This window comes from Corvus hawaiiensis, chromosome Z, assembly GCF_020740725.1.
Source record: "Corvus hawaiiensis isolate bCorHaw1 chromosome Z, bCorHaw1.pri.cur, whole genome shotgun sequence".
NCBI lineage: Eukaryota > Metazoa > Chordata > Aves > Passeriformes > Corvidae > Corvus > Corvus hawaiiensis.
Window position 1 is genome coordinate 58,253,384 of NC_063255.1, and position 19,642 is coordinate 58,273,025.

General features: G+C 36.1%; 1 protein-coding gene across 15 annotated transcripts in view; it reads left to right on the forward strand.

The window, feature by feature from the left end:
* MEF2C (myocyte enhancer factor 2C) overlaps positions 1-19,642 on the forward strand; it is a 136,466-nt gene that overhangs the window by 11,639 nt on the left and 105,185 nt on the right. For 3 of the 15 annotated variants that reach the window (XM_048290848.1, XM_048290844.1, XM_048290847.1), the window contains exon 1: positions 1,929-2,451. The exons of 1 other annotated variant lie outside the window; for it this stretch is intronic. The gene's annotated coding sequence lies outside the window, so the exon portion shown is untranslated. Of the gene's footprint in view, positions 1-1,928; positions 2,452-11,608; positions 11,660-13,833; positions 14,081-19,642 lie in introns of those variants that run through there. 11 more of the 15 variants (XM_048290833.1, XM_048290845.1, XM_048290834.1 and 8 more) reach the window with 8 other exon arrangements.

The window sequence follows — 19,642 nt, forward strand, 5'->3', positions numbered from 1 at the left end:
ATATACAAATACTATTGGATGGTTGGGTGCCACACTGAGAGACCAAAATTGTCTGCAGAAAAGGCATAGCAAGGGTACAACCTGTGTAACTGCTGTATTTCTTTCCTGCTGTGCTTCACAGCAGACCTGAGCTGAGAAAGTATTTATTTCTCAATGTTTTTTTGGGTTCTGCTGCCACTGCCAAGAATATGTGCCTCTCACCACCGTGTACAATGTGCTTGGCTTGTATCTGGCTGCCAGGTGACTCTGGGCACATCAGTATCACTGTCATTATTGGTGTGGGTATATTTGTAGCATGTCACTTCATGGAGAGTTGTGCACTCTCACCCAGACAGACCAGGAAATGATGAAACCCACAGTATTCTCTAGGGATTTGCAATGCGATCAATTGCAGGGTGCTTGTTAGAACTACCTGAGCTTTGTTTTGCTCCAACCAAGCTTTGAGCATCCATCTTTTAAAAAGTGCAGTGGAACTGAAAAGGTATTTATTCACTGTCAAATACTTGGAAGTAGGTCAGTGGCCCAATGAGATGATTCTGGGGGAAAAGAGTGTAAGACCAAGGACTTGTATTAAAATAACCTAAATATATATTTATCACTGTGCTTGAATTCAGTCATTTGGTTTTATCACGTGTGCTGTTCCTATTTCCAGTACCTTAATTTATCATAAGAAATAATAGTCTGTGCCTTTACAAACTCCCCTGCTGCTCCCAAAGGATCATAAAAGTTGGCTATCTGCATAAAAATTAAGACAAGTATGTGCAAGGTCCAGTCTTACTCAGAAATTACTGCATGTGCTTAATCTGGATTCAAACTCACATACAGTGCAGTCCTTTCAGTCCAGTTTTAGAACCAACTGGACCTATTAAAAAAATAAAGCCCTGTCCACACAGAGCGTGCTGTCAATGCTGCGTTTCTGCGAGTGAGTCTGAAACGAGACTGTCACCGGCAGCCGCCCGTGGCCCGGACTTGCTCGAGGAGGCGAGCGGGCCCGGATCCGGCCGCCGCTCTCCGCAGGGGAAGCACCGCTGCACCGGCGCTGCGCCGGGGCCGCTCCTCACGTCGCGGGACGCGGAGCCCGATGAGTTGGGGAAGTTGGACTGCTCAGCAGGCGCAGGGCTCGGAAGGGGGAGCCCCGCCAAGGTGCGAGGGGCTGGGCAGGAGGTGTCGGGGGGAGGGGGCAAGTGCCGGAGGACGGCAGCCCCGCTCCACGCCGGAGGCGGTGCAGGGGTCGGCGCCCTCCGGACTGCGCGGGCCGCCGCGGGCCGGCTGCCCCCTCTCGGCGCCCGCCCCTCCTCGCCGGAGGCGAAGCCACGCCGGAGGTGACGCCTCGGGGGTGCCGGGGGTGCGACATGCAGAGATGTTCCGGACCCTGGGCCTCGCAGGTCCCCGCGTGCGGGCGGGCTCGGTCACTGCCCCGCAGCCGGGCCCTGACCGGCCACGCTGACCGGCCGCAGATGCGCTGCCGCGGGCACTGCGCGCCTCCCCGCCCCGCAGCCCTTCCTGCCAGCCCCCGCACGCGGCGGTACCTCGCCAGGAGGGGGAAAACACGCACCGGCTCGCCGCCTTGTCTTCGCTTTGTATAATAAAAGATGTCATTAGGTTTGCGTGTGGCATATGCCATTACCCCCACCGTAAAACTAAAATTAGCAAAATGTCAGGAATGGAAAGATTGATTCACCCAAGATGCAATTATCATTTTAAAAGTGCTTGATTGAGGTGCTGATGCTCGGTGATTTATTCTGCATACCATATACATAATTAAAGTAGTGTAGTGGAGCAATTTATCAATCTAGTTTAGACTAGAGGGGCAAGGAGCTGCTGCCGCTGCTGCTGCTGCTGCTCTATGTTTGTTTTATTAAAACGCTTTCGGGATCTGATCCCGCCCCCTTTTTGCAAGAGTGAAACTGGTTATTTCTCCGTCTCGGGAGGAGAGAGTCATTCGTTTGGGATTGTGGGAGAGGGAGAGAAATAGAAACGCGGAGAAAGAGAAGAAAAGGGAGGAAGAAAGCAAAGCAGAAAAGGACGCCTCATCTGGCGTGTAGTTTGAATCCCTTTCTCGCCTCCCCCTTCCCCTCCGCGATGTTACAAAGGCTGTGAGCTGTTCGCCTTTTCCCATTCGCTTGCTGTCACTTCCTTCCTGGACGATCTCAGGACGAGTCCGGTTACTTTTAATCCGACCAGCAGCTCAGCCACTTTCTCCTCCTCCACGCCGCGCACACACGCGCACCACACACACACACACACACACACACACACACACTCCAGGCATCTTCTGGCTGCTTATTGGATTGACTTTGAAGGTTGTGTGTGTGATTCAAGGCGGCTGCATGTTGAACCAGGTGGTGAATATTTAAGGCTGGAAGAAGTAAAGGGATTTTTTCTTTTTCCTATGAAAGAAAAATATCTGAAGGACTAGTCTGATCAGCCAAACGGCTAACTGTTTATAATGTAAGTACATGTGAAATTCAGCGTCGGAATGAAATATAGTGGGCATGGTACAGAAACCCTAGGTACATTTCCTATCACCGTTTGAAGAATGTATCAGTCATTTTATGTGAACTGGGACTGAGATTGCTTGCAGACTTTTTAGTGTGTGATTGTGCAGTTGCTTAAAAGTAACTTGTTAGACAAGTAACATAGTTAAATCTCTGTCTAGTAAATTACTGCGGACTTGTCTCTATCAGTGTCGTTAAGTGTTTTAACTTTGATGAAGTTAGTTTACATAATTTATGTGCTTGATATTATGAAGTATTGGAAGCTTATTTGATTTAGATAGTTCTTAGTTGATTTAAAAGCTATGACCTTGTAGTGCTTGCACTCTGATTTATCAGACTAAGGAAACAAACAGGTTTCAGTGAAATGCTCTTAAACTTCGTGGTACCACAGGCTCTTCAGTCCTCAGTTTAGGTAGTGCATGCTTGCAAGTGTTTAACTTTGTGCATCTTTCATCTGAATTACTTACATTTGAGATGGAAAGACCCCTTGTATTTATGTGGGAACTTAAGTCATGGGCTGCAAACCACTTTTGGAATAGCATGCTTTGGTCTTTACACAGTACTTTGAGTAATCTTTAAATTTTTTAACAAAAAGGAGTAGAGATAATCAGAATTACATAACTAGCTGGTGTAGTTGCAGTACAGGCTAATCGCTTACAGGCTAACTTAAAGTTTAATGTACATGAGAGACTTACAAGATTATTGTTGCATTACTTTATTATAATACTTAGTATTTCCCATAAAACTTAGTGTGACTTTCTGTCAGCCTGAAAAACAAAACAAGTATAAAGACAAGCTAATAATCCCATTTCCAAAAAAAAAAAAAAAAAAAAGAGAGAGAGAAAATAATAATAATAATAATAAATAATAATAATAATAATAATGATTAACAAAAAAAGCAATGAAGTATGGTGCAAAACAAAATCTAATGAATCATTGTGGGTACCTAAGCATTGCCTTTTATAGAAAAGTTCTATTTTCTTTATTGTATATAATGACAATTATTACCAAATAATTGCATACTTAAATAAATACTGTAATACACAATTTAAGACTACAGATTTAAGAGAATTAAACAAAGAAAAGCACTTTACCGATACTTTGCTGGTGATCAGAAAATAATTGCTTTGACACAAAATTTTCCCTGCACATATCTGACCATCACCTTAATGGCAAATGTCCTAGTTTCATATCTTTACTTTTAAATGATTATAAGATGAATGATAAGCCAATTGTTTTAGATGTAATTGTGATTACATTTCTTTCATTAGCACTTTCCTGGCTATTGTGTTTGAAGAGTAAAGATGTTTATATGGAGTGTAATAACTAATCCCTAGATGCTGGGCAAGGCATGGAAATATTACCACCTGTGAACCAGTACTACAGCACTTCTGTATTGCATATGTACTGATTTTCCATTCAAATGATAAGACAAATGGTTTCTCTGGGGATTTGTTACTTTGTGAACTATTCTTATTACAGAATTTCAATTACCTTACATTAAATCCAAAACCTGCAAAACTTTCTTACTTTATGAGTTTTCTTAAAATACCCATTATATTATTCTTTCTGTATTAATGAGTACATAATTCATAACATAACATTCAATTCATAACACTGAAATCTCTGCCCACAGTTGTGTTCTTTTGGAAGTAACAGAAAAATTCCTTGAAGAACAACTTAAGACAATGGCCCTTAGTTCCAGGTGTCTATGTTCCTGGTTGTACACATACATTTATTTGAAAAACTTGTTCATATATATTTATACTAATATGCTCTATGTAGTATGAGAAGATGGTTCTGGGACCTGAACTTGGAAAGGTTCTTTCATGCAAGCAGTTCTTACACAACTAGTCCTGCTGGCAATGCTGAGACTACTTGTGTGAAAACGAGCAAGTCACAGAGATAACAATTTACAGGATCAGGACCCAAAGAGACTAAACCTCTCGCCTGTCCCAAAGCTTTCACAGGACAAAGATGTAAAGAATGTCACTTTCAATGTCCTCTAAAAGCATACAGGGATCAGATACTGTCTGTATCTTCTTAAGATTATTTGACCAACAAAAAGGGAAATTTAAGTTTAAGAGCCTTATTAAAATTGGTAGTAAATGATGAATAGTTTGGGAGGTTACGTTTTTTTACAGTTATGTTCCTGAGCTTCAAGTTTTGGACCATAATAAGAAAATTCATGCAAATACTTTCTTACTGTGAATTTTCTTCCAATACGGGATCAGGAAATTTTTCTTCCTTTTTTTAAACCTTTCATCTACCTGCAACATGTATATTGAAAACCAGAGGTAACTTTCTTAAATGGTTCTGTCTTTTAAAACACCTAAAATATTATAGACAAAGAGAAATGAAGCTTCCCAAAGCTTCTCACAAAAGTTTGACTAAGAGATACTTTGGTAACTCATTATTCAGTAGATTAAAGTAATTATATAGAAACTTAGGAACTGGGAAGGAGTTGTGAATAGAATACTTCTGCCAACTTAATTTCTTTAATTTTACTTTTCTCTATAACAGGTAAATTTGTTGTTCACCAGGATAGTTTCGTTCATCTTCAGGGACAGCTAAAGTTATTTCATTAAGGAAGAAGTCATTAATTTCTATTATGTTCTTGAAAGAAAAAATGCTTGGTGTTTGATACACTGCGATCCATTTTTACCTGTTTGATATTGTTATTCAAAATTACATGATAATGATTCCAAAAATCAAGTAAGGTGTAGTGGTATTTTTTCGAAAACCCTGATGATGGAAATGAATCTACATAAGGTGTTATGTAATTTCAAAGAGTTAATAGTCCTTGCTTCAGCATTCTGAATAATAACCAAAACACTTATATTTGTGATGTATTCTAAGTTTTTTAATTTCTCTACATGATATCAGTAGAGAGATTTTGTATATCCTCATTTATTCTCTGTAATGACTTGGTACAAAATATTTTAAAAATTATATATTTAATTCCAAAAGCTAGAAAACTTCAAGCTTAGCAGCAGAGTTAAAATTCTGGTATTTGAAAAGGATGAAAATAGAATTTTGCATCCTGGATCAGAAGCAAAATGGATTCAGAAGAACTTTGGTCAGCAAACACTGGTGGTACAAGTGAAAATTTGAAAACCTGCATTTTTAAACTATTTTTAGAAGTAATTATTTGAGTTCTCTGACCAACTTTAAGGTCATTTTCTTAGAACTGATGATCAATGTACATGTGGACAGGTGATTAAAAGCTAGTGTCTTCAGCCCTCCACTTTAATGTCACTGTCTCATTGACTGCAGTGCAGTAGAGCTTGTCTATTCACTGAGATCTGTCATCTTTAGGAAATCAGACCAGCTTATAGGGGCGATTCGCAAAACCAACAGTGGCAACAAAGTCTTATGTGCCTTAGAAAAGAGGATTAGGCAGTTCACATGTCGTTTTGATTGGGCAGAGATAAAAGCTGATTGCTGCTGCATAGCAAGGCACACTTCAATTTTAAGTGATTATTGTATGAGACAATTATAACTCTATTGCTTAGTCATTGTTAAGGGCAATTTGAAGCAAGGAAAGCTCAATTTTGACATTAGTGGATTTGTATGACTTTATAGTGAAAGTACAGCCACTTGTAGCATTGTTACACCAACTTTATAAAAAATGTTTAATACACCACTATGGGGAATTAAAATTAAAATGTAGTAGATTATTGTTCTGGGATTTGTTTAAAAATATGCTTCTCTAGATAATATCCTGTAATCACAATTAAAAGTTCTTAAAAGTGCCTAGCACTTAAAAAGTGCCTAGGCTCTAAAAAGTGCCTAGGACTATACTAAATTCGCAGCACTTAACCCTATTAAGAGCTTACAAGCAGAGAAGAGTGCCTAAAATGTGCCAGGGCTTTGCAGATTTAGCAAAAATTATACACAACTAAACCATCTTACTTTATTCTATTATTTTTTAAATGTAATGTGTTGTAAAACTATTGTGTCGCGTGTGTGCAGTCTGATTTGAAAATAGCCAAGAAATTAAGTGCTGTCCCTATATTATCAAATATGTCATTTATCAGTGAGAATAAAGAGTTTTTCCTATTTGCACAATTTAGTTATAACATACAGCCTTTAACATTTAGAAGTATGAAAGTAGAAAGCTGATAACTTCTATGGTAATTTCTTAGCATTTTTCAAAAGAACTACTTTTTTTACCCAACTGATGCCTCCTAGTGTTTCATATAATAAAACACTAATGAGTCAACCATAAATGTAAACATTGTTCTTTCATTTTCTTCATCTTGTGTGGTACATAAAATTAATATTTATGTATTTAATTTTGTATGTTTTATTGTAATCAGGCAGGAAACTCGCATAAATTCAGATGTCTCATTTTAATGCATACTGAAGGTACATTTTTAGTTTCTTTCATTATAGCTTTGCCTAGCTGTGTTTTGAAAAGTTTAAGTTATATAGAGTACATTTTCTTTTTTTCCTTTTGTTTCCTATGTACATTAAACAAATTTCTCAACAATGTCTTATTAAGCTCAAATGGGAATTTTAAAGATTTGCTAGCATAATGCTTTGAAAAGCAAGCCCTTCAAAGTAGGCAATTAATGCAGTTATAGAAACGTTTGAAATATACTAAGGGACCTCACAGCCACAAGACAAAAAACACTGGCCTGAGACATACACACTGACTACAGTCCTCAAAGAATAGTTATCATATTTTGTAGCTGTTCCTGATTATTTTACTGTTGAATAAGCAAGAAAACTGTATTAAGACAGTTTTCAAATTCACAACAGGTACACCTTGCTCTTTTGTATGTATGGATGGATTATCAGTACTTCTGATAAAGGATTCATGTGCGTAAAATATTGAGTTGGATCTTGAAGTGGTAAAGACAGTGTCCTTTTCTTACAACAGCAGTCTGGTCATGTAAATCCTGAATGCCACAAAAAACCACATTCTCTATCATACAACAGTAGAATTTTTTACCTTTTATTTTATAGGAGAGTTTAATTTTCAAAAAGTTAGCTAGCATCATTGTGACAAAACAAAACCTATGGACCTCAGCTCTATATTGGATCTGTCGGGTATGCTCTTCTAATGATAAAGAAGCAGCCAAGTCTGAGCATACTCTGGCACAATTTAGTGGCACAGTTTTATCTAAAGTATGAGATCAAGTTAATGAAAATTGAATTGGAAATAAAACCATTATTCTAAGACTTCCAAGAAAAGCTATGAAATTCCTTGGTACTTATTCTATTCAGGACATTTTAAAACAAAGTAAAGTCAGTTTGCAATTAAAAAATCAAAGTTTAAGCATTAATATGGGTCATAAAAATTTGTGTGTTCTTCTCAATGTACATACGGTAAATTTAGGTGCCTGCTTACAGAAAGATTATGACTGAATGCAGAGAGTTAAATCTATATATGCAGATCTTGGTATTGGGAATTAGTATTTGATTTTAGAATATTTAAAAAACGCATATTTTAGGATTGTGTTTTGCCATCAGCCCTGTTAATATAAATTTTTTCTCCCAGTAGTTTTAAAGTGCAAAGAGATCTTTTTGAGATCAGTCATTTATTTAACCCAAGAAACATCACATAGAAGCCTAGCCTTTAAACTTTCTTGCATCTTGAAAGTGTTTCAAAGTATGCAAATGACACCTGGTATTCTGCCAGGAAAGCTAACATGCTATTGATATAATTTTCTGATATAGCTACATTGCAACTTCCACTGTAAAGAGAAAGCAAATGTGGAAGAAAAATAGAGGGAAGCATAATGAAAAAGAATCTTTGAGTCATTTCAATTGTAGGACTGATACTCCGAAATTTTGCCAAAGAGAACCCCACCCAGCCTTTTTTTTTAATTTTTTTTAAACAACTGAATACATTTAGATTGCAGAAATATGTCCTAGGAAAGCCTACATGTGTGTTATCTGACTTAGAACAAGTTCTGGACAAATTGTCTGAGAATTATTTTAACACTGTAATATACTCTGTGACAATATGGATTCAGTAATCACACCAGTGAGATCTGATAGACTATGCTCCTTTTGTAATCCTCCGAACAGGTGCTTTAGCAGTTACCTGTTCCAGCAGGGTAGATGTACTTATTTCTGCCTTCTGGCACCTTCCCCGATATTGGAAGCCTGCAAGACTTTGAGTGAAGAGAGCTCCAGAGATCTTGGCCAGTACAGTTGGTCCTGGAAAGTCAGTCAGTATCTGCTGCCTTCGTTTAAGTTAACCATAAGGCAGCCCACAGATTAAGGACAGAATTGAGCAGATGGTATAAAGCTACTCTGTCTGCTTTTCCCAGGTTATAAGCTGATACAAAACTTAGATTCAAATCTAACAAGTCTTATCTTACTCTATTTTCTTCAACTATATAATTGATTAGGTGAAGTTTATAATAAAAATTATTAACCAAATACCAGCGCAGGAATTCACCTTAAATATTACCATCTTTTATTTCTTATACTGTAATCAAAAGATGTAAGTGAACTGAATTAGAAACAACATTATTTATGTTTGCTTTTATAGATATAGGGTGCATGCCACTTGTGGAAACCATGCTCAGTTAAATTTCACTATTTACTTTTAAGTTGTCAATCAATAACTGTTAGCAAAGTATGTACAAAGGGCAAGAAGGGAGGATTGTGAAATTGTTTATAAAACACATCTGCACAAGTCCACAAAGTGCAGAACATTGTCCACGTGGTACATTAATTTTAGTAGTATAAAAAACCAAGTAACACAGTAGCGTGTGCTATTTATGTGATTTTGAATAGGTTCTTCCCCCTAGTGAAAAATATATTTTGATATGACATTATATTTGAAAAAGTTGTGCATTCTTTTAACCAGATAGGGTAGATATTGTTAAATCATCAGAGAAATTGTAATGTTTCAGAAGATATTCACACTGTAAGAAGCTTGACTGCAGCACTTTTCATTTAAATATTCAATATGGACTTCATGGAAAAAGTTGTCCCTAAAGATGGGAGCTAGGAGAGGAGGACATTGCAGAGAAACAACAGGACACTGAGGTTCTGTGACCATCCTATAATGCTGGCCCATATATCCCCTTCAGACTGGCATTTAGCTTCATGCTTCTACTGCCAAGAATTCCCCTCTGATTGCCATATCCCATGGGAATGCCTAGGCAACTACTATAAAAATTGTTAATACGGTCTGGGGATATTCTGTGAAACCAGCAGGAGACAGTATGTTCTCTAGACTTAGCCTCAGGGCTGCTTTATGTCTGTCTATCTGTGTCCTGAATGTGTTTCTGCCTATACTGAGTATGATAAGTGGGAGAACTGCAAAAGAAGAAGGCCTTTAGGAAGATTAAGAGGAATGTGGATATGGTCTATTTGGTAAGATGGGATATAAATGGAGGAGAGTGGACAATACATGATAGCCAAACTTAAAACATTAATCTTGGACAATTTTTTCATTAAAAATTCCTGTTGAAGTGTATTTAATTAATCTTGCTGTGAATAATCTTTAACTGTTGTAGACATAGGGCAGCGGTCTTAATGACTGTTGATTGAAATAAATCGTACAGTTGTAAGGAATGATCTTTTGAACAGTATTTGATGAGAACCTGTTTTACCGACAGTCTTGGAGAAATCATCTGTTTTTCCTTCATCTTGTTTATGTGTTGTGATGGAGACAAGGAACTGATATAGCAGAGGAATGAGAAAAATTCTGTGTTATGACCCCAGTGCAATCTATGAAATAAGTGTGAATTTGCATACTTACTAAACTTCTTCATGACACATTTTTTTATTTCAGAATACTGGGCCAGAAAATGCATCCATGCAGTGGCATACAAAATGTATAACTTTATCCAAAACACCCATCCAAATTTTAGAAATTATAAATATGACCATAAATGTTGGTAAGAGCCTATGAACTGGTATGGTCATTTAAAACTAAAACAAATTTCATTCATGTTCTTGAGTATACACATTTAAAAAAATATAGCCTAGGTTAGTTGGATTACTAGTACTCTTAGCTATATGATGAATGGTTATCAATTGGAAATAATATGGATTTACATTTAAAATGTATGTTAAGTAGAAAATAGTTTTTCAGTTTATCCTTAAAACATGATTAAATGATTGGCAAGCTACCTAATTGAAGCAGAACTTCCCACAGTTGTACCTGTATCCTGGGTAGGTAGAAATCTGCATATCTTCACAAGGAAAACAATAGGATCTGGTGTTTCTATTTTATTTTTGATGCTGCAGTAAAAAAGATTATGCATAGGATAGAAACAGAAGAATATTCTACATATCCTGTAATATTGGCATGCAAGTGGGACTAATATTTTTGTGGGTTTTCCAAAAATTGTTATTGACAAAGTGAAATGAGAATCTATTTTCAGTACATGTTTCAGTACTTAAATCCTCATCCAGAACCTTGCATTTAGTTCAGTTATGCTTCCAGTAGAAATTGTCACAGGCTTAGTATTACATTCAGTGGTGACCTGCAAAATAGTCATCTAGAAAGCATCCTTCCTGGGTGCTATCTTTTCTGGAATTTCATATTTTTAAAAATTGCGTAAGGGGTGATACAGTGGTGATAGGCATAATGTAAATCCTATGACAGATACAAAGCAAGCAATAGAAAAATTACTAATTTTGCATCACAATTCTAAAGCTATTAGGATTTCTTCCCCATGTTCCTAATCGCATAATAATATACATAAGTGACAGGGCAAGGATTTCTCAATGGAGGCAGGGCGTGTTTTTTATTTAACTTTTTTTTGTCAATAAATAACAGTATGAAGCAATATCTTATGCCGCAAAGAGACATGACATAAAAAGAAAGATATTCTGGTCTGTTTTTAGGAGCAGTACTTGTCGCATATCTGGACAAATGGTGATTTTCTTGAGCTGCTTTCTGTTACAAGTCTCTAGAAGTCACTAATGTAAAACAGTAGCACTCTGTTCTAACATTTTTATATACATAAAAATGTATATGATTACAAGCAAACCTGTCATGAGACCACTACTTATTTGAATACTCCAACGGGCCACTGAGTAACGCTTCTACAGATTTCAGATAAAAAGTAATTTTAAGAATAGTCAGGAAGAAAGTATTCATTCGCTCTTCTTGCTTTATTGTTTTCCAGATGTGATCAGAAAGAGAAAATTGTTTCACTAATGGATCAGAAAATTGCCCTGTGAGTTAAATATCATCTAAAAATACAGGTCCCATGCTTGATAGATACAAATTCAAAATACAATGTGGATATACCAAAAAGGCCTCTTTAAGATCACAAGGAGTCTAAAGACATATAGTTTTGTGAGATTCTGATGATGATAATTTGTGAAAGAAAGAATCATCACCATTCTATTTTCTTATGTTGGTCTAAATCCTATTCTTATATGCAGAATAGTTAAATCAATACCCACTATTATGTCCATTCACAAAGACCATTTTGAATATCTCATGATCTAAACTAGATATCTAAAACTAAAATACAGGTTTTCTACTGAAAAAGTGAACATAAGGCACATTCCGTTTCAAAGTGTGCTCCAAATTTTGAACAAGTTTCTTGAATGTAATAATTGCCAGCACCACATGTAACCCATTGGTTACAATTTCTAAGACCAGGGAGGAGAATCCTTCAGTATGAATTCCAAAACCTAAAAATAATGGGAGCATTTAAAAAATATATGTTTATTCTTAATGTACAATTCAGTAATTATCATCTCCCAAGAGATACATGAACTTTATTTGAGGCAACAGATGTGAGGTAAAAAAATTGCAAGTGAAGCGCAGAAGTGAACAACAGCTTAATATATACAGTGTAAGAGAAGGGAATCAGAACCCCTAAATGTAAATTTTAATTGGAACTGCATACTTTTTTTTTTTTGGTGCAAGTTCATTATGCAATGCCTCAGTTGAATGAAATAATCAACTTTATTAGAACCTTAAATTTGTGCTGGGACTTACTAAAAAAATTAGAGAGGACTTAGGGCAACACCTAAAAGGGGAATTTAAGTTTTACTTTGCTGTGTCCTGTTGTCTACCAGAATCCACAACCCTAGATTAAGTCTGTAAGTCCTTTATAAACACTGGTTTAATTTTTATAGTAGAAATTCAGAATTGAGAAATCTGACTGGAAAGACTTCCTAACCTTAATATAGAGCAGTTAATGGCAAATTCTGTCTTCCACTGGTGGTAGAATATTCTGGGAGAAAGCTACTCTCCGCTTCCAAATGTCAGGCCATTACATTTTTGTATAGATAAAGAAATAGTAATTGAATGAAGGACTGTAACTGAGTCATGTTTCCCTGGAATGTCATAGTTCCTTACCTGTTGTTTAAGTCTCTTGTTCTCTTTTATCTCTCTTACTAAAAAATGCAAGCCTTTCTGTGTTTCTAGTCTGTAATATAGCTTTAAACTAGTTTAAACAACAAATTCCATGCCATTTTTGCTATTGCATTGTCTGAAAAGTTTTACTTTATAAAGTACAATGTATAAGAAAAAGTTCTTTTGATGTTATCTTTAAATTTGCAAGTCCATTCATCTAAATATGTAAAACCAGATTTTAATCACCTCTGTGACAGTATTTCATAATTTTTAGTGACCTCATTCTTCCATTTGAGTTTGTTTTTGAACAGAGATATACCATGGCTAATGAGGTTCTGAAATCTAGGATAGGAGTTAGAAACATGAAGAGGTGTTTGAATATGAGGACAGTGAGCATGCTGTAAGTGAGAAATGGATTGATTATGGGTTGGCTGAGACAAGAAGTACAGCTTCAGAGTGTGATAAATCTCTCAGTCTACCTAGGAGTGTTTAATAAACCTATATGAGAAAAAGTAGTTCAAAAATAACCATTTTTTGCATGTTCTCTCTCATCTTCAGCAGAGTTTGGGTGGTCCTTTAGGAAAGACCTTGTGGCCTAGCATGCATGCCCTTTCAGCCAGTTTCTTGTATAGTTAATGTGCCTGTTGAATGTGTGGGTGTGAGTCCAAAGCTAATTTCCTGACCACATTATTATGCTTGAATTAATGAAGAATAACAACTCTGGTTAAAAAGTTCCGCTGATATTCTGCCTTGACTAGTATTTATCCAAGAGTATGGAGCAGCTCATAAGTTATAAAAGCATGCTGCTGTTTCCTTTTCTTTTACTATAATTTGGAACTTCTGATTTCAGAAATACGAAGAGAACTTACATCCACATATAATATATTTATGTAAAAGTATTTAAGATATAAGTAAATACATGGCACTATGTCCTTTGCTCATGTATTCGAACATAACTTCACTGACTCAATGACCTACTAAAAACTGCTTTATATACAGACTTCATGCTATTAATTAATATCCACCTCTTTTTCTCAGTTCCACTCTGACTCTTTTTCCAGACTCATTAGAAACAAAGATACCATTTGAATAGAACATTTCAAAAGAAGATCTTCTTATCTTCTCTTCTGGACCACCTTGGGAAGAATGTATAAAGATCTACCACTTCTTTGATCAAGAACATTATAAGCAGACTTAAGCAGTTTTCTAAGTCACCCTTGGGGGTTAAAGTCTGCATAAAGTAGGCTTGCCATTCACACATCCTGAAAAGAGATGGAATGTGAAGGTACATTTTATGCTGTTCTAGAGCTCTTCTCCAATTAGGAGAGTATACCTCAGCTTCTGTCCGCTGGATGTTAATTATATTATGTAATGAGTTTTATATATATATATATATATATATATATATAATTATGTATGAGTTTTATAAAGTCCAAATCATTCCATTTTTCTAATGTTATTCTGAAGTACTGCCAGAATACCAAATAATCACTGTATATGGTATACATATACAGTATGTATACTGAGACTGCTGGACTCATGAGAATTCCAGATGTTCCACATTACTTGAGGTGCTCAGAACATTAGATGCTGTATTAGTCTTTACTCAATTGGCAGTCCCATTTTATTCCTGTTGTATAAGACAAAATAGTGTGTAAAACATCAGAGTAAAATTCAGAAGTGTTAGTACGTTCTTGTTATTGGAACACTATTTTCTTTAGAAGGAAGGAAGGAAGGAAGGAATTCGGAAGGAAGGAAGGAAGGAATTCGGAAGGAAGGAAGGAAGGAAGGAAGGAATTCGGAAGGAAGGAATTCGGAAGGAAGGAAGGAAGGAAGGAAGGAAGGAAGGAAGGAATTCGGAAGGAATTCGGAAGGAAGGAAGGAAGGAATTCGGAAGGAAGGAAGGAAGGAATTCGGAAGGAAGGAAGGAAGGAAGGAAGGAAGGAAGGAAGGAAGGAAGGAAGGAAGGAAGGAAGGAAGGAAGGAAGGAAGGAAGGAAGGGAGGGAGGAAAGAAGGAAGGGAGGGAGGGAAGAAGGGAGGGAGGGAGGGAGGGAGGGAGAAAGCATGCTGTTCTGGTGCCTTGATGAGTCAAGAGCTGGAGAATACTTTTAACCATTAGTGGAGATCAGGTTCTCCTTTTATATGAGAATACATAGTTGCAACTATTTTTGTTGCCAGTTCTGTACTGACAACTGTAACTCAGTGATCCTTTTTAGAGCCATCTTGGATTCTCAATCCATATATTCAAGTGAAACTTGAGAAGATGCAAGAAGCAAGAGCAAAGCTGACTCAATCACCATTTATGCTAATTCATATTGTCAGACACTCTAGTCCTGTAATGCTAGAGTACTAGCAGGCAATTTGCTTAGTATCAATTTTAGGTAAAATGCTACTTTTGTCTGAGAGCACAACTAAGCAGAGGAAGGATATTCTAGCATCTACAATGGCAGCCTGGATTTAGGCTGTGTGGAATTAATTCTTCCAAAACCCCTTTTATAGCACTGTGAAGATTTCACTTTGCTCATGCATCAATTCCCTGTCTGTAGAATGAGGTGATATTTCTATGAGACAAATTCTGTGGGACACAGACACTGCAGTAACAGTGTCCATATAAGTACCATAGGGAGTAAACAAGGCAATGTAGACTATAAATATGTAGTGACTTTTAGAGAATTACAGTCTAAAGCAAAGCAACAGACTCTTAGATAACTTCACTTTTGCTAGAAATCCATTTTAATTAAAGTTCAGAGCTTTCTACTTCTTTCTGTCCGTTCTTCTACTTCTTTAGTAGCTGTGCCAAGGTATCCATGTGTGTTTCTTCCACTGTCATCTGGCTCATTCCCAGCAGATGCACACAATCTGTTTTGCTGTCATTGACAGGACTCAGTTTATGAAAAAAATGTGGCAGAACATGCTGCTGTAGTCACTTATACAGGATTCTCTTTTCTAAGTAACTGAGAAGAAATTAATTCTTTTTGGGGTTTTTTACATATTGTCCAGTCATAGGATTTTATCCGGACTACTTTGCATTGGGTTAAACAGAGTATTTGTTTAACATCTTAGCTTTCTTTTTAAATTCCTATTTAGTAAAATTAAAATTTGCCAATAATACGAATATATAAAATCACCACAGAATGTTGACAGACCTAATTTCAAGTGGTGGCAGTAATTCTGGCCATTCTGGAATACATGTGCTATTCCCAACTATTTTAGAAAATATTATAGTATTTCCTTTAAATTTTATAATATAAATACAAATTTTCCAATTTATAAATAATCCTGATCATCCAAAGATGGGGACTCTTAAGTATCCTGGATATATGTGAATTATAGAAAAGGATTTGTATAAGGAGATGTGTGCTCCTTCTCATGCAAAGTTCTATTCAGTAAGAGGCTGAGTAGAAACAAATCAAAAAATGAATTTTTTTACTTCATTGCCTACAGAAAAAAAGCTCTAAACCTTAATGTTATCACTTATTGTGATATTGTGGTAACAGGTCCTAACAGAGATTAGGGCCTATTGTGCATGATGCTTTGCAAACACACATTAATGAGCAGCTCTACCTTTGGACTTAACAGCATGAACAAACAGGATAATAAAAAAGACGGTAGATGGAAAGAAATGAAGATTTTTTACTATTACAAATGTCTTGCTGTTCTTCTCAGTGTTCAGTAAGACTTGGTGTAAGTAATTAAACTTTATGGAAAGTATCTAACCAGACAAATACTGTTTATTGGATGCCGGGGTGTTCCCATTGTCTTCACCAAAGACAAAATTAATCAATAGCTCAAATTTTGTGTTCCTTCTTTGCTGCTTTCTACCTCTATCCCAACGAAAACAGGGATGACAACAGCACTTTCCACACTGGACTACTAAGGTTACAGCCTAAGCCATTAAAAAACCACTAATGTTAAATGTGTATGGGCACTCTACATGTTTATTAAAAAACAGAATTTGCTTTACAAGCTGATGTTGTCTGTAATTCTTTCATTTTGATCTAAATTTTCTCTTTGAACTGTACTTTGTTTGGATGGGTTGATAGCTCTGGCTTCCTTTTTTTTACTCTACAGCTAAGGGAAAAAAAATCTTCAACAGCTAGAATCTCCATTAATTCCCCAACATGACAACTAGTGTAGTGAGTCTAGTGCCTTGGCTGGCTTTGAAATAGCTATATATATACATTAACATAAATTAAATATATTTAAAGAAAGTTTATCTGTATTTTCAAGACATATTTTTAAACACTATTTCATTTTGGGAAATGCCTTTAATATTCTTACGACTCTCAATTCGCGCTGTTGTCCCTCACATAGGTGTTTGGTTTTGTGCCATTAATAGGGTATTATGCTAAAAAGGCTACCTGGAACTATGCTACAATGGCAGACTGACGTGTTAACTAGGCTTGTGGGTTTTTTGTAAAATTGTTTCTTATGAATATGTACATATATTTATACGTACGTACATTTCTCTATATATGTGTGTGTGCTTTTTATACAAATATATATGGTTTTCAAACTATGATTACATGCTGCTGGGTATGCCTTAAACTGTAAATAAAACTGTCAAAATGTCTCTTCACAGTTAGACCTCATAAAAATAATCAGTCCATAATCACATGGTGTTCTTTCTTCACATATATACAGTTGCTACATAAAGTGAATGACTTTCTTCTATTGTTCTAGACTTAAAATCCTCTGTATTATGGGTTAGAAATACAGTATTTTTTAGTGGGTTCTTCGTATGTGCTTTTATATATGTTGGTGTATGCCAGTATCAAAAAAATAAATGTAAGAATACCAAACATAATTTCTCTTGATTTTATAGACAGGTTGAATTAGAAGATGACTGTAACCCTGTTTTTCATTATAATATTTTTAATTTTTTTCATGTTTTTTGAGGTGAGCATTTTTGTATTTTGCGGGGGTCTATTACAAGATAGACCTTCAAGGTTTCTGGAATTAATGTCAACTTTTTAATTAGTCCTAAAATTACTTTAGGATGCGATTTGTAATATGGGCATTTCTAGGAGACAAATACTATTGGTGTATCAGTTACGACATATAATGTAAAAAGAAGACAGAGAAAATAAGGTCCTTAGATGATTTCATTTGCTACCTCTATGCCTTGATTACTAGGCTCAGTTCAACTCAACAAATATCATTACCACTTAGCTATTACCCTTTAAGACCCTGATTACAACACACCTATTAGTTGTTTGGGCAGCAAGAAGTGAAAGGAGTAATTTAATACATTTGTAAAAGACTAGAACTTCTATCCTGGTATTTGTCACAAGAATTGATTCTTATCTGAAGTGTCAAGAAAGATGGCAAAGACCAAATGAAAGAGTGTAGAATGCAACATTTTCTCATTATATCGCCTGTCAAACTTCATTTTTTTAAAACCACTCTGTTTTAAATTTAAGCATATTGACTATGCTACCTTTGTTTAAAAAAAAAGCCAAAACAAACAAACAAAAAAAAAAAACCCAAACACCCTCCCCCCAAAAATAAAAACAAAAACAAAAGGAACTGCTGCTAGCATAGCAATATATTGCTTTTAGATCTAAATGCTAAGTGCCAGAATCTCAAAACCGTTTGCCTGGTATTTCATGATCTTACTTGGAATCTGATGTGATAAAAAAGATGAAATTTATACACTTCCAGACTGGACAAATTAGATGATAAATTCCAAAGCTGAAGACCTACTATATAGAACTCTGTTCTATACATTAAGCAGTTTCAGATTCTGTTTCAGACATCAGTGCTGATCTTAGCTGTAGATGCTTTGCAAGTAAGAAGATGAAATAAAGAGGATGTTTCAGTTTTTTCTTCATTTTACACAGCTGATCATTTTCCATGGAAAAACAAACAAAGAAACAACTAAAGACCTTAAGAAAACTGGTAAAATTAGCAGAAAAACAATAGGCTGAGAGCTGCTTTTTCATAGGTGCTTCGGATTTTAGTTTACATAAAATAGAGCACTTAGCTTTGTATTCCATTTATTTTCACCACTGCTGAATAGGGACTAGCATTTTCAGACTCCCAGTAATGTTTCAAAAATAAATATTGATACTTAAGTGAGAGTATTGCATATCTTCAGATAAAACAATATATAGAATAGGTCAGTAAATCTTGTACATATTTCCATCTTACACTTGAATAGTAACATAAATAACTTGCAGATATCATTAAAGGTATCAGTTTTATGTGTGATTATACACTGGAAAATTAGGATAAAATTAATGTTATAAGATTACATTTTCTTGCTGTTTACAAAGTAGGATAGTTGGGGCTTTTTCCCTTGAAAATACTTTCCAGTGCCTTGCCAATAGCATGTTTCCAATGGGAGAATCACCCTCTCTAGTTGGCCGAAGCAGATTTTTTACCTGTGTCAGGCTAGATGTGCACTTTTCATGAGCAGAAACAGCCTATTTTTGTGATGTGAGCTGGCCTCAAAAATGTATTATTCATAGAGCTGGGTTCTTCACCAGTAATGATAGTCTGGGCTAGTACGGCCCTTCTGAAAGCACTGTTTGTACGGGGAATTTTTTTCCTTATAAAAATACACATATCCTTTTTTAAATCTGTTTGCCCCCAGATGCAGGAGAAACACATAACTCAAGAAAAAATTATACTTATCCACAGTATAAGAGAGAAGGGGACTGTCTGGATGGAGACAGGGCTGACCACTGACTCTTACAAGGCATACAGACTTTGCTGTGGTATACAGTCGCACTCCACCTGCTTAAATCTCAGAAGCTTGTCTCAGAATCTCAGAACTGCATCTATGCAGTGCAAGAGATACCTTAAAAATGAGTAATTTTTAATCCCATCACAATACTCAAT